Source organism: Podarcis vaucheri (assembly GCF_965113315.1).
Source record: "Podarcis vaucheri genome assembly, chromosome: 16".
Classification (NCBI taxonomy): Eukaryota; Metazoa; Chordata; class Lepidosauria; order Squamata; family Lacertidae; genus Podarcis; species Podarcis vaucheri.
In genome coordinates, this window is record NC_138754.1 from 6865117 (window position 1) to 6878916 (window position 13800).

The 13800-nt window shown below is 44.1% G+C and overlaps 1 long non-coding RNA gene across 1 annotated transcript; it reads right to left on the reverse strand.

Moving 5' to 3' along the window:
• Window positions 1-10451: 10451 nt before the first annotated feature.
• On the reverse strand, window positions 10452-13551 carry LOC309520701. The gene is made up of 2 exons (XR_014214310.1): window positions 13393-13551; window positions 10452-11502 (listed from the first exon to the last, which is right to left on the reverse strand). It is a non-coding gene; the product is annotated as an uncharacterized lncRNA (long non-coding RNA).
• Between the last annotated feature and the right edge of the window lie 249 nt (window positions 13552-13800).

A 13800-nucleotide genomic window follows, 5' to 3' on the forward strand; every position in this document is an offset into this window, starting at 1 on the left:
CATATTTGGGCCTCATTTTGTATAGATCAGGTCTAATATAAACCTACTGGCTGCTGTTTCTGTAGCACCACATATAAGAATACAATAAGATCCCTATTGATCAAACACAAAGTCTGACTAGTTTTGGACAACAAGATCCTTCTGTGAATCTTCTGAGTAGGGCACAGAAGCAATAATCTATATAGCTCCTCCATTTTCAAGAGCAGTGTACTAGCTATTCCCAGTAAAAAAAAACACCAATGAAGTCTTTTCCAGGAATAGCTCGTACACTGTTCTTGAAAATGGAGGAGCTATATCAATTGTAATGTACTAGTGTGTGAGACCTCAAGCTAGCACTGTAATTTGAGATTAAGGGCATTTTTAAACTAGACAGATCAGACCCAAGTTTGTTGAATGTCATGCAACTCTGTCCATCAACCAATATCCACCTGTTTGGTAATCTGGGACTGGAGCCCTGTAGGTCCCTTAAGGCACATTGTCTCAGTCTCACCCTCTCAACCACCCTCTGTCTCAAGGGTGATTGAGTATCTGTCTTGCATTCATGAGGTCCCAATTCCTGGCACCTCCAAGTAGGCCTGGGAAAGGTTTCCTGTCTGAAGACTTGGAGAGTCACTGCCAGTCAGTGTAAACAACACTGAACTGGATGGACCAGCGGTCTGACTCAGCACAATGCAGCTTCCTATATTCCTATTTCAATCATCCTTTACTTAATTCAAAGCTACACCTTTCAGGATGGTTTCACAATCAATCCCTCTTTAGATCTGTAGGAGAGACAGGAAGGGGGGGGGGTTTCTCAGGGTGTGAGGCTGAGAAAGATGGGAGCTGTCCCAAGTGGGAGCTGGGAAGACATGGATCTCTGTGAATTGAAGATTAAGACAGAAGGTTGATAAAATATAAAAATGTTGCTTTGTGTAGATGTGTTTCTTTTTCCCCCTCTTCCTCCCTCTTTTTCCTTTTCTTATTTTGCTCTCTTTAGAAATTACCTTTGTTTGGTTTTTATTGTATTATAAGTTGAAAACATTTAACAAAATTGATTTTTCTTTAAAAATTCCTCTCCTCATGGAACATAGGTCATTTGAGCTCTGGAAGTGGAATAGGGGATCTCCTAGCAACTCTCAGCACCACTGGGAAACTACAGCTCCCAGAATTCTTTCAGGGGAGCAATGATCTCCTAGCAACTCTCAGCACCCCTGGGAAACTACAGCTCCCAGAATTCTTTGGGGGGAGCAATGATCTCCTAGCAACTCTCAACACCCCTGGGAAAATACAGCTCCCAGAATTCTTTGGGGGGAGCAATGACTATGTGGTATCATAGCGCTGTGAGTGTGGTTGGGAAGAAAAGCTCCTCTCTATCTACTCTGTCATCACTCCACAAAATTATTTCATTCACTGTTACTTGTTCTAAACCAGGAAAAAGCAAACCCGGCCCTCCAGATGTTTTGAGACTACAACTCCCATCATCTTTGACCACTGGTCCTGTCAGCTAGGGATGATGGGAGTTGTAGTCCCAAAACATCTGGAGGGTGCCGAGTTTGCCTATGCCTGTTCTAAACAAAAGAGTGGCAAGCAAGTAACTATGGAAAGTTGTTCCAGTCCCCTGATCATTTTGCTTACCTCCTTTTCCCCAGCTCAACAATATACTTTTTGAGATATTCAAAAAGAATTGTGAATGTATCTCTTCCTTTACAAGAGAGCGGGTGGCGCTGTGGGTTAAACCACAGAGCCTAGGACTTGCTGATCAGAAGGTCGGTGGTTCGAATCCCTGTGATGGGGTGAGCTCCCGTTGCTCGGTCCCTGCTCCTGCCAACCTAGCAGTTGAAAGCACATCAAAAAGTGCAAGTAGATAAATAGGTACCACTCTGGTGGGAAGGTAAATGGTGTTTCCGTGCGCTGCTCTGGTTCACCAAAAGTGGCTTAGACATGCTGGCCACATGACCTGGAAGCTGTACGCCGGCTCCTTCGGCCAATAAAGCAAGATGAGCAACGCAACCCCAGAGTCAGTCACAACTGGACCTAATGGTCAGGGGTCCCTTTACCTTTACCTATATCTCAAAAGGGACATCTGTGAGAACAGGCCACTGGACTAGATGGGCCATATTGTTATGGGAAACTGGGCTGAAGTGTTCATTAAACTCCACAAATTTGCTACATGGACACTTCTGAGAGATTAGGTCTTTATTGTGTAATATGTAATATCCGACCTGTCACTAGAAAAGATGGTGGAGTGTCGGGACTCCATAACAGGAGCTTCGGCTTGCAGCCATGTTCTTATTAAATCTCAGCCTGGCATTTAGTTCTTGGCATGAACAGTCTATGAGAGAAGTTTGCTTTGATGGGCACTTTGATCTTGGAAAATGGCTCCGAAAAACTGCCAAGCTTCTGAGGAAGCAAATATCCTGTGTTTGTTTTTGTTTGATTTGTTGTTCTAGGGAACCTCAAAGAAAGGTACGGGGTGCTTAGCCATGCAAGATGCAGCGGCAGGTTGAATCATTCTCAGTTTCAGTCTCTGTCAGTTATACGTATGGGAATTAATAAAACTGTGGGCTAGGAACCTGCCTCAAATGTTTAGCTTGAAAGCAGGGTTCAGCAAAAGCTCAGAGCCTTGGAAATTGCCTTATATCAAACCATACTACAGTGGTGCCCCACAAGACAAATGCCTCACAAGATGGAAAACTCACTAGACAAAAGAGTGTTCCGTTTTGGAGGTGCTTCGCAAAACGAATCTCCTATGGGCTTGCTTCGCAAGACGAAAATGTCTTGCGAGTTCCTGCAGTTTTTTCCCCTCCCCCCTTTTTCTAAGCCGCTAAGCTGCTTATCCGCTTATCCGCTAAGCCGATAAGCCGCTAAAAGCCGCTAAAAGCCGCTAATAGCGCTAACAGCCCTAATCCGCTAATCCGTCAATGGGCTTGCTTTGCAAGACGAAAAAACCGCTAGACAAAGAGACTCAGAACGAATTCTTTTCGTCTTGCGAGGCACCACTGTATTGTATTGCCTATACAGTCTTGTCTACACCATGGGTAGGCAAACTAAGGTCCGTGGGCTGGATCAGGCCCAATTACCTTCTGGATCTGGGCCGTGGACGGCCCAGGAATCGCCATGCGGATCACACATTCTTTCTCTCTCCCTCACATGGCGGCAGTGGTGGAGGCTCCACCTTCCTTCCTCCTGGCTTCTCCCCGCCCTGCCTAGAGGAGGAAGGGGGCTGGGCTTTGTTGGTGCCAGCAGCAATGGGTGCTAAAGCGGCCCCCATTTTAAGCAGCCCCTCTCCGGAGGGGCAAGTATGGAGCTGGATGTGGGGCTATATGGGCCTTTGGTTTATGGCCTAATCCAGCCAGGCTCTTCCTGGGTTATGATGATGAGTGGCTTGTGTTCAGTCATGCCTCCACATGGCCTCTTTGCAAAGTTTCCCTGCTTTATTTGATCTGAAATGAAGCTGGTGGAACATTATCTCAGTGAGGGGAGAAGGAAGATCAATATGTTGGAATGTGCAGTGCAGTTACTGTGAGAATCTAACAACAGCTTCATTAAAGACAAATTGCTCCAACTCTTCGCGGCTATTATTAAAGTAATCTGGTGTGTGATGCTGATGGGGCAATTTGTCGGCAGCTAATTAGGACAACAGGGGAAGAAAAAAAGAAAACCACCACTGTGTCCTGAAACCACAGACCAGTGAGGCTGAGAGTATATAAACTCATGGCTTGGAGAACTTTTCCATCAGTTCCAGCAGAGCTTCCGACATCTCTCAGCTTTCTATTGCTTAGAAAGGCAGGTAAGAGGGCTGACTCCAGAAGGGGTTTTTGGAATACCATTTGTCACTTCTCTAAGACATATCGGTCTCCATCCATCTCTTCCTCTCTGTTTTGCTTTAAAAAAATATGCATGGCATGGTGATTCTTTGAGCTAGTTCAATCCACAGAATGGGTGTTTCTTGCAAAATGGAAGTTGAATTCCGACATGAAGATATTTGTCAGATGCAGCCTTACTCTTCGGTTGAGGCTGTGGCCCTCCATATATTATAGGGCTGCAACTCGTGTCAACCCCACTCAGCAGACATGATGGTCACGGGTGATGGAGCTGTTCTCCAGGAACAACTAGAATAGATGGATGCAGTTCCTTATCCATGGTACACAGTAAACAGGCAGACATTCATGCTGTCAGGCAGTCTCTCCCCGCATCCATCCCTGCCACTCCTCCAATCCTTGCATTCCTTGCACTGTCGGGACAGGCATCTGTTTCCCAACATGAAAGCAAGAAACTGCACCAAATGGGAATTTGGTTTTTCCAGCAAAGCTTATCTTAAATTGTTCCCACAGATTGTATGGACATGGTTTCCATGACTGTGGACATTGCTTCCATGAGACCTTCAATGGCTACTAGGCATGGCACCTTTGCTGTGCCATCAATGGTCAAAAGCAGTAATGCTTCAGAATAATGGAGGGAGGTGGGTGCTGTTGTGCTTGCGTTCTACTTACAAGGCTCCCATCAGGAAGACCAAGGTGAGAATGCTGGACTAAATGGGCCATTGGGTAACCTAACTTAGGCTTTAATGCATCGTAGCACTTCTTATCTATAGTTTTGTTTCTGCTCCTTCCTGTGTCCTTGTAGACTCACCTCCATCACTCAGCCATGGCAAACTGTGGACCATCCTGTGCTGTCCCATCTTGTGCCTCCACCCCAGTCGTCGGTTTTGGATCAGCAGGTCTTGGAGGCATTGGTGGCCTTGGTGGCCTTGGCCTTGGTGACACCTACGGCTATGGCTCCGGTGCCCTGGTTGGATCCGGCATCCCTTCTGCTAGTCTTGGTATTCTTTCTGGTGTCGCCCCTTCATGCATCAACCAGATCCCACCAGCAGAGGTCGTGATCCAGCCACCTGCCTCCGTTGTGACCATCCCAGGACCCATCCTCTCTGCTAGCTGTGAGCCAGTGGCCGTGGGAGGAAATGCTCCATGCTCCCCTGGTGGTTTGGGCAGTGGGTTCCTAGGAGCTGGTTCTCTTGGAGCCGGTGCTCTTGGAGCTGGTGGTATTAGAGGATCTCGTTTTGGACTTGGGAGTCGCTATGGATTCGTTGGAGACAGAGGAAGCATCTGTTACACCCCCTGCTAAGTTCACATGGACTATCAGCTAGCGAGAAGAAGACAGACCCAGATAAACAGCAGAATAGCTACACCTGAGTTTAGCTATGATGAGCACCCCAATCCCAGTCAGTCCCAATAGGAGCTGGGGTTCAGCACCCCTGGGAATCAGGCCCAGCTAGATCTTTCATGCATTTCTTCGCTATCTAAACTTGCTTCCACTATTTATATTCCTCTCCGATGTTTGTTTATTTATTTGCATAGAGCTCTTCAAGGCATATGTTCCTATGGCAGAGGAAAGAGCACAGGAATTATTCTCTCTGTCAAGGAAATTAGCACCTCAGTTGCACCAGAAATTCCAGATAACTGAGGACCTTCTGTAAAGGAGACGAGCAATAATATTATTTAAATACATCGCCTCTCTCAGAAACAAATAAGCTGTTCAATTGCATGAGCTTTTTGCATTTTGCCCTGTTCAAACCTGCTTGTTGTTCACTGAAATGCTGTCTTCTACATTCCTAATAAAATTTACACTGCATCATAGCACTGGTTTTTGGGTTTTCTTCTAAGATCATAGGACTGGATTCAAACAACCCAGCATTCCAGCAGATATCAACGCTGGGACTCCCACTAGTGCTACAGGCCTTTCTCCAACTCCTGTGCCCACTCATAATTGCACATCCTTCATATTTTCTGGAGGGTCAGGAGAACCCCCATAATACCATGTGGAGGTTGGTGGAGAGTGTGGAATCATTCCAGGTAGCAAGTAGATGTGTTTTCGCTGATAGAATGGTCAGAAGCACATGAGACATGAACACCTCCCCTAGAGTTGGCTCCAATATTATTCAAGCCCATGAGAATGACGGTCTATGGCAGGTGTATGGTCAGAACTTTAAATGGGTATACTCTGAGTTTAAATTAGTTGGGTTTGACCCATGAATGGTCTGCTGGACTGCTGCTGTAGAATCACCAGCTGCTGCCTGGGGCAGCGGGGGCATAAAAAGCAACATTAGCTGTAAGAAATCAAATAGAGTCAATGGTAAATATATACACAACAATATATGGGCTCATATTTGGGTCTTTTTGGAGCCTAGGAATTGTCTTTCTAGATTGGCATAACATTGCACTAGTCCCCCCCTCCCCAGCACTCTTTTTTATAGCATTAGTCACCTAAACTCCTATTATACCTTTCCAGAAAACTTATGCTATTTAGTCGTATAGAATCTCAGCGTGAGTCTGTAGCATTTCACTACTTTGGACATAGTTTGCTAGAGCTATGCACACCTGTAAACCTATCTAATATATTAAATTATTGCTTAATGTGAGAAGAACCTCATTCTGGCTAATGGCTCATCTAGGCTGTCTTACAGATATTTAAAATAAAAAAATTCCTTCCAGTAGCACCTTAAAGACCAACTAAGTTAGTTCTTGGTATGAGCTTTCGTGTGCATGCACACTTCTTCAGATACACTGGACATAGTTTGCTAGAGCTATGCACACCTGTAAATCTAATTAATAAGTGGTGCCTTGGTTTAGAACCATAATCTGTTCCGGAGATCCATTTGTAAACCAAAACAGGTGGTAACCCAAAGCGTGCTTTTGCCAATGGGGCCTCCCAAAAAAAATCTGTTCGTCATCCCCCCAAAAATGGGCTGTAATCCAAAAAAAAGGTTGCAAACCAGGACATGCACTTCCGGGTTTGACAAGTTTGTAATCCAAAATGTATGCAAAGCAAGACATATGCAAACCAAGGTAAAGGGTAAAGGTAAAGAGACCCCTGACCGTTAGGTCCAGTCGCGGATGACTCTGGGGTTGCGGCACTCATCTCGCTTTATTGGCCGAGGGAGCCAGCGTAAAGCTGCCGGGTCATGTGGCCAGCAGGACTAAGCTGCTTCTGGCGAACCAGAGCAGTGCACGGAAACGCCGTTTACCTTCCCACCAGAATGGTAGCTATTTAACTACTTGCACTTTGACGTGCTTTTGAACTGCTAGGTTGGCAGGAGCAGGGACTGAGCAACGGTAGCTCACCCCATTGCGGGGATTCGAACCACCGACCTTCTGATCAGCAAGCCTTAGGCTCTGTGGTTTAGCCCACAGTGCCACCCGTGCCCCAAACCAAGGTACCACTGTATATTAAATTATTGTTTAATGTGTAGAAGAGTAGAAGAGTGCAAGGGCTACACACCTCCCCAAAAAGCTGCAAGAGGAGTATTGGGGTGTCTTGGGGTCCTGCTACTCATTGACGGTACCTTGGCATATCCTGTCCCTGGCTCTGTACCGAAAGGCGCAGAAAGTGTGTTGGGAGAGAGCCGAGTCCACCGGTGAGCTAGGCACCAACGCAGCTCCATAGAGCAAAGCCTCTGATCTAGCCACGAGCAGTTACCTTTCCAATACATCGAGCCGATTGAAAGGTGAGGAGGAGGATCGGTTTAATTTGACTAATTTAATTCAGCAAAGCAGGAGGGGGGAAAGCAAGTCTACTCCCCTTTTCGGGTCTTCGAGCATGAAATCCACACTAGTGAAGTGCTGATGAAGTTTACTTTGGGAGACAAGTTAACTAATGAACAATAAGGACTAAAAGGTTTTACACAGCTTTCGTTGCAGTTCTCAACCTGTGGGTCCCCAGATGTTGTTGGACTACAACTCCCATCATCCCTGAGCTCTGGCCTTGCTAGCTAGGGGTGATGGGAGTTGTAGTTCAACAACGTCTGGGGACCCACAGGTTAGGAAAGGCTGGTTTATACCAATCTCATTTTTTAAAAAAAACAAACAAACAAACTTGACTTGAATTCAATTTGAACCTGAACTTATCTTATGGCGCTAATGAACTTGACTGAAAATGGAGGTTAAACCTGAGAAGGATTACAATGTTATTTAATGGAAGAATACTATAATTTTCTTCTCTGGAAGAAAGACAGGACTGACTTTCTGATTTTTTATTTTTTTTTACCTTTGGGAAAGAGTTTTTGAGCTTTTCAGAGTCGCTGAAGATATCAAACCGAATGGAGTTAGAATTGTGGACTTATTTTATTAAAAGGAATCAGCTGGTTAAAAATCAAGATTGAAAGAAGAGGACTATAATACCTATAGCTAATATTGGACTAAATCGGATTTAAAATAAAAAAAAAACAGTTTTATTTATATTGGATACTAAAAATTACTTTGGTGTGAAGGAATGTTAAGATTTGAATATATAATTGTTAAATTTTGTATCTGTGAGCAATGTGGGAGGAGGGGAGGGAAGAGGTTAGAAGTACAGTGATACCTCGGGTTACAGACGCTTCAGGTTACAGACGCTTTAGGTTACAGACTCTGCTAACCCAGAAATAGTGCCTCAGGTTAAGAACTTTGCTTCAGGATGAGAACAGAAATTGTGCAGTGGCAGCGGGAGGCCCCATTATCTAAAGTGGTACCTCAGGTTAAGAATAGTTTCAGGTTAAGAAAGGACCTCCAGAATGAATTAAGTTCTTAACCTGAGGTTCCACTGTACTGGTTTTCTCTACTGAATACAGTGGTACCTCGGGTTAAGTACTTAATTCGTTCCGGAGGTCCGTTCTTAACCTGAAACTGTTCTTAACCTGAGGTACCACTTTAGCTAATGGGGCCTCCTGCTGCTGCTGTGCCGCCGGAGCACGATTTCTGTTCTCATCCTGAAGCAAAGTCCTTAACCTGAAGCACTATTTCTGGGTTAGCGGAGTCTGTAACCTGAAGCGTATGTAACCTGAAGCGTATGTAACCCGAGGTACCACTGTATAGCAAAATGACTTTGACCAAGTACTGATAAAGTTAAAAATAACACTTTCCTTGGTGGAAATGACTCTTTGTTTTGAAATTTAACCACGTAGAGGAAGCTGGGAAACAGGGAGAGAATCCCCCCCCCATACCACATTGGAAATGGCAGAAGAAGGAAAATGTTGATAATGCAGTTTCTCAAATTTGAAATAAACCCGATTTACTTTCAGAGGCAGTGGGACTATTTAAAGAGGGGAATGTAAAAACCACTAAGGTGGGAATAGTAGAGGAATGAGGTTCGAGGAAAATGCAAGGATAAGTAAGAGTGGTCCAAGATAAAACTAGCATCCCGTGTGAATAAATTTGGGAGGCTTTGACTGTGATGAAGATGAAACAGGAAGGGAGGGCAAATTGTATGGAAAGCTACTATATGTGGTGGTAGTGTAAAGTTATCAAAAAGGCCTGGGAAATGACATATAAAGACTTGAAGACAATGTTGAAAATGATTTTTTGTTAAAAAAAAACAGAAGCCATGATATTAAAAAGGGAAATGTTTAACGCATATTTTTCAAGTGCTGTGTATAGACTTCCACATTAGTAAAACTTACAAAAATCACTTGTATTAAGATGAGTAAGGTTTTAACATTGGACTGTTAAGAATACAGTGGTATCTTGGGTTACGAACTTAATTCGTTCTGGAGGTCCATTCTTAACCTGAAACCATTCTTAAGCTGAGGTACCACTTTAGCTAATGGCGCCTCCCGCTGCTGCCACGCCGTCAGCGCACAATTTCTGTTCTCATCCTGGGGCAAAGTTCTCAACCCGAGGTACTACTTCTGGGGTGGTGGAATTTGTAACTCAAAGTGTTTGTAACATGAAGCGTTTGTAACCCAAGGTACCATTAATAAAACATTAATATTTTAATGTTTCTATATTTTAATGTATTTTAATCTTATTTTTAAGTTGTATTCATTCAACTTGTTTTTCTTATTGCTTGTTAGCCACCCTGAGCCCAGCCTTGGCTGGGGAGGGCGGAGTATAAATAAAAATTATTATTATTATTATTATTATTATTATTATTACCACTGTATAAGGTTTAACGGACATGCATGAATAAGCATATAACAATAGAACCAAAAGGGGAAGTTGAGGGAAGTCAATTGAGTTAAAATTTATGATATGTTTGTAGTGTGTGTCTTTCTTTTTTGTGTCGTTATAAAATCAATAAATTGTATTTTTTAAAAACACACACAAAAAACAGAGTAGCTGCACCACCAATGAGCCCTCTGCCATATCTTGTCTTCTATTGCTCTTCTCTCAGCACAGCTGTCAACGTTTCCCTTTTTAAAAGAGAAATTCCCTTCTTCTGAATAGGATTCCTTGCAAGAAAAGGGAAAAGTTGACAGCTATGTCTATCAGGCCTTTGGCAGACTTCCAGCATCAAAAAATGAATGGAATGCTCATTAAATGTTCCTCAAATCCAAATTTGAAGTTTGAAGAGGATATGAGTTATGTTCTTAAGGTTGTCACCCTGAATCGACTTGTTTTTGAGTAAGTTGCATTGAACTGTATTGAAAGGAACTTATTTCTTGGTAGACGGATACAGGATTGTGCTGCCACATAAAGGGAAAACCAGAAAGCCAGTGCTATGATGCAGAAAAAGTTTTATTGGGAATTTCAAACAGTAAAAGTATTCAGGTGAATACTAAGCATAGTGGAAGACAATAAAGCATAAAAGAACACATTCCAGTGAACAGCTTCTCCTTTAGAATTATTTTTTTCAGGCTGGAGGAAGAGTAGAGGGTTCTACATTTATAGAACATTCTTTCCACCTTCCTTACATTAAGTCCCAATTACACATATTTACACTTGCATGCTAATTTCATAGACATAGTGAATGGATCTTGTGCTTTTCTTCCCAATGTGAACTGGTGTGTTTCAAAGAGACGTAGGCAAATAAATATAGTAACAAGCAGGAGAAAGTGAGATAAAATTAAGCTTGAAACAGCTGCATGTTCTAGATAGGCCTGATTACAAGGGATGCAGAACACTCTCCCAGCTCCCATTGGGATTGCCTAGGGAGTTTGGATGCTCAGCATGTCTAAAATCAGACCGAAATAGTCCACCACAGATCTCTTTTTCTTTCCTCCTTGTTGACAGACCGTGAGAGCTTAGCAGGGGGTATAGCAGATGCTGCCTCTACGCCCCACAAACCCATAACGGCCACGGCCCCCCAAACCACCAGAGCTAGACCCCAGAAGACCTGCACCACCATAGAGCCCTCTGCCAAATCCGCTGCCAAATCCGGATCCATAACCTCCAGCAGCACATGGGGTGTTGCCTCCGACAGACACAGGCTCACAACTGGCAGAGAGGATGGGTCCGGGGATGGTCACGATGGAGGCAGGTGGCTGGATGACGACCTCTGCTGGTGGGATCTGGTTGACACATGAAGGCTGGACTCCAGAAAGAATACCAAGACTGGCAGATGGGACGCCGGATCCAACCAGGGCACCAGAGCCATAGCCATAGCCAGAACCATAGCCAAATCCACCACCAAGGCCACCGCCAAGGCCACCGCCAAATCCACCGCCAAGGCCACCGGCAAAACCACATCCGCCTGGTCCAAAACCAACGACTGGGGTGGAAGCACAAGATGGGACGGCGCAGGAAGGTCCACAGTTAGCCATGGTTGAGTCTGGAAAGACATAGGCAGGCACATATTATAGCCAAGAAACATTGTAATTCACAACAGCAATGAAAACTATGGGTTGCATCCAACTACCAATCTGAGTAGACATGTCCATTGATTAAATGGGTCTACATGGAAAAACATGGAATACATGAAGAAACATGGAATACAGCCCTATGTATTCTCAGTGGCACAGTATATCAAGAGAGGGATATACCAGACCTTGTACTGAGCATCTTTATTTTCCACCTGGTTAGATCTGAAGCTGGTGTTGCCAGTCTTTTGAGGCCAGCAGGTACATTTTATTCTTGACAATAGTTCTCATGGAGGGGGGGGGGAGAAGTGGCCTATCAGAAATTGACTGCCGTATCTGAAGAACTGGGAAAAGAGGCAGGGACTTAATTTTAGTTCAACAACTCCAGTGGACTCAAGTTTGAAACACTGGTGCAGGGAGTTCGGAGCTAGATGATCTAACGACCAATACCATGATGGTTATGCTCTGCCTCACCAGTTACAGGCATCATGCTTCTGAATACCACTTGCTGGAAACTTCAGAAGGGGAGAGTGCCATTTCATAGGGATCTTACGGATGGGCTTTCAACAGGCATCTGATTGGCCTATGTGGGAACAGGATGCTAAACTAGATGGGCCATTTGCCTGATCCAACAGCAGCTCCCAATACTGCCATTTAGATCAGGATTCTGGAAGAAATCTCTACCCTCTCGCACACAGAATTACATCTCTGTTTCCAAAGAGAGAAGAAATATTAAATCAGTTTTAGGTTTGTATCATAGGTAGACTTTCCAGCATATAGGGTAAAACATGCTGAGAATGCGACATTCTAAATCCCCAGCTAACTATTGAAAGACGTTGGAAATTCAAAAGAGCTAGATATGTGTGTGGAAGTCTAAGAGATATACTTCAAAGGAACTAGGTAGCACAAATACACCATGGAGATTTTATATAAGTGTGCATTAGTATTTTAAATCTCCCAGTCAAGTCCTTCATTGACAGGTATAAGTACAGTGGTACCTTGGGTTAAGAACTTATTTCGTTCCGGAGGTCTGTTCTTAACTTGAAACTGTTCTTAACCTGAAGCACCACTTTAGCTAATGGGGCCACCCGCTGCCACCGCGCCACTGCTGCACTTTTTCTCTTCTCATCCTGAAGCAAAGTTCTTAACCCGAGGTACTATTTCTGGGTTAGTGGAGTCTGTAACCTGAAGCACCTGTAACCTGAAGTGTCTGTAACCTGAGGTACCACTGTAAATGGGAGCAAACTGGAGCTTCTTCTGAGATGAATCAGTGTAACTATTCTAAAAGCTCTCCATAAAGAATCACAGAACTGTAGCTTTTTACACCATCAATTCCTATCTCCCTGGTTTGATGCAGGCAATCCAGACCTCCAGTGCAGGAGATATTGACTACCCAACTCTCTAGTCAATCGCTTCCTTCATCAAACCAATCGGTTTCTTTGGGGAAGGATTCTGGCTCTGTTTAAAACATCTACTTTGTATGCAAAAAGCCCTAGTTCAAGACCCAGCATCTTCAGGTAGGGGTGACAGGTACACCCAGTGTGGAACACAATGTAGACTAGTTGTGGGGAATCTTTTACCCTCCAAGGACTGCTGAACTACTACATCCATCATCCCTGGCCATTGGCCATGCTTGCTAAGGATGACGGGCGCTATGGTTCAGCAACCTCTGGAGGACCAAAGGTTTCCCACTCCTAGTGTAGACAATACTGAGCTAGATAGACCAATCATCTGACTCAATATAAAGCAGCTTCCTATGCTCCCTGCTTTCCTACAAACTGTGCTATGTCCAACCCAAGATTGGCCTTCCTCCAGCTTTTACCCATTTGATCTATGCAAGGACTTGGACAAGACAAGCTTACCTGTGTTGTTTTGATGAGTGGGAAGTTGAGAGATGATGAGAGGTGAAGCTGTTGGTGAACTGTGGAAGAAGGAGAGCTTTTATACCATCCTCACGGAGTCCCTAATGGTTAAGAAACGCCCCTTCGCGCTTAATGTCTCAATTATCCACGATCAAAATCTGCTGCTTCCATCATAGTCTAAAATTGCTTTAATAAGCCAAACGTTGTCAGGATGCCAACTCTGTAATCAGCTTATTACACAACATGTTCATTTTTTTCCTTCCATGTCTTCCCTCCGGGAATTGTTCACTGTATTACGTTGGCTTGGGAAGGAATCTCGTTGGGGGGGAAAGTGGGCCGTATTTCCTTTTTTGTTCTGTTTTTAAATATACAGCATTTTTAAACAAATAAAAATACAAAGAAACAGCA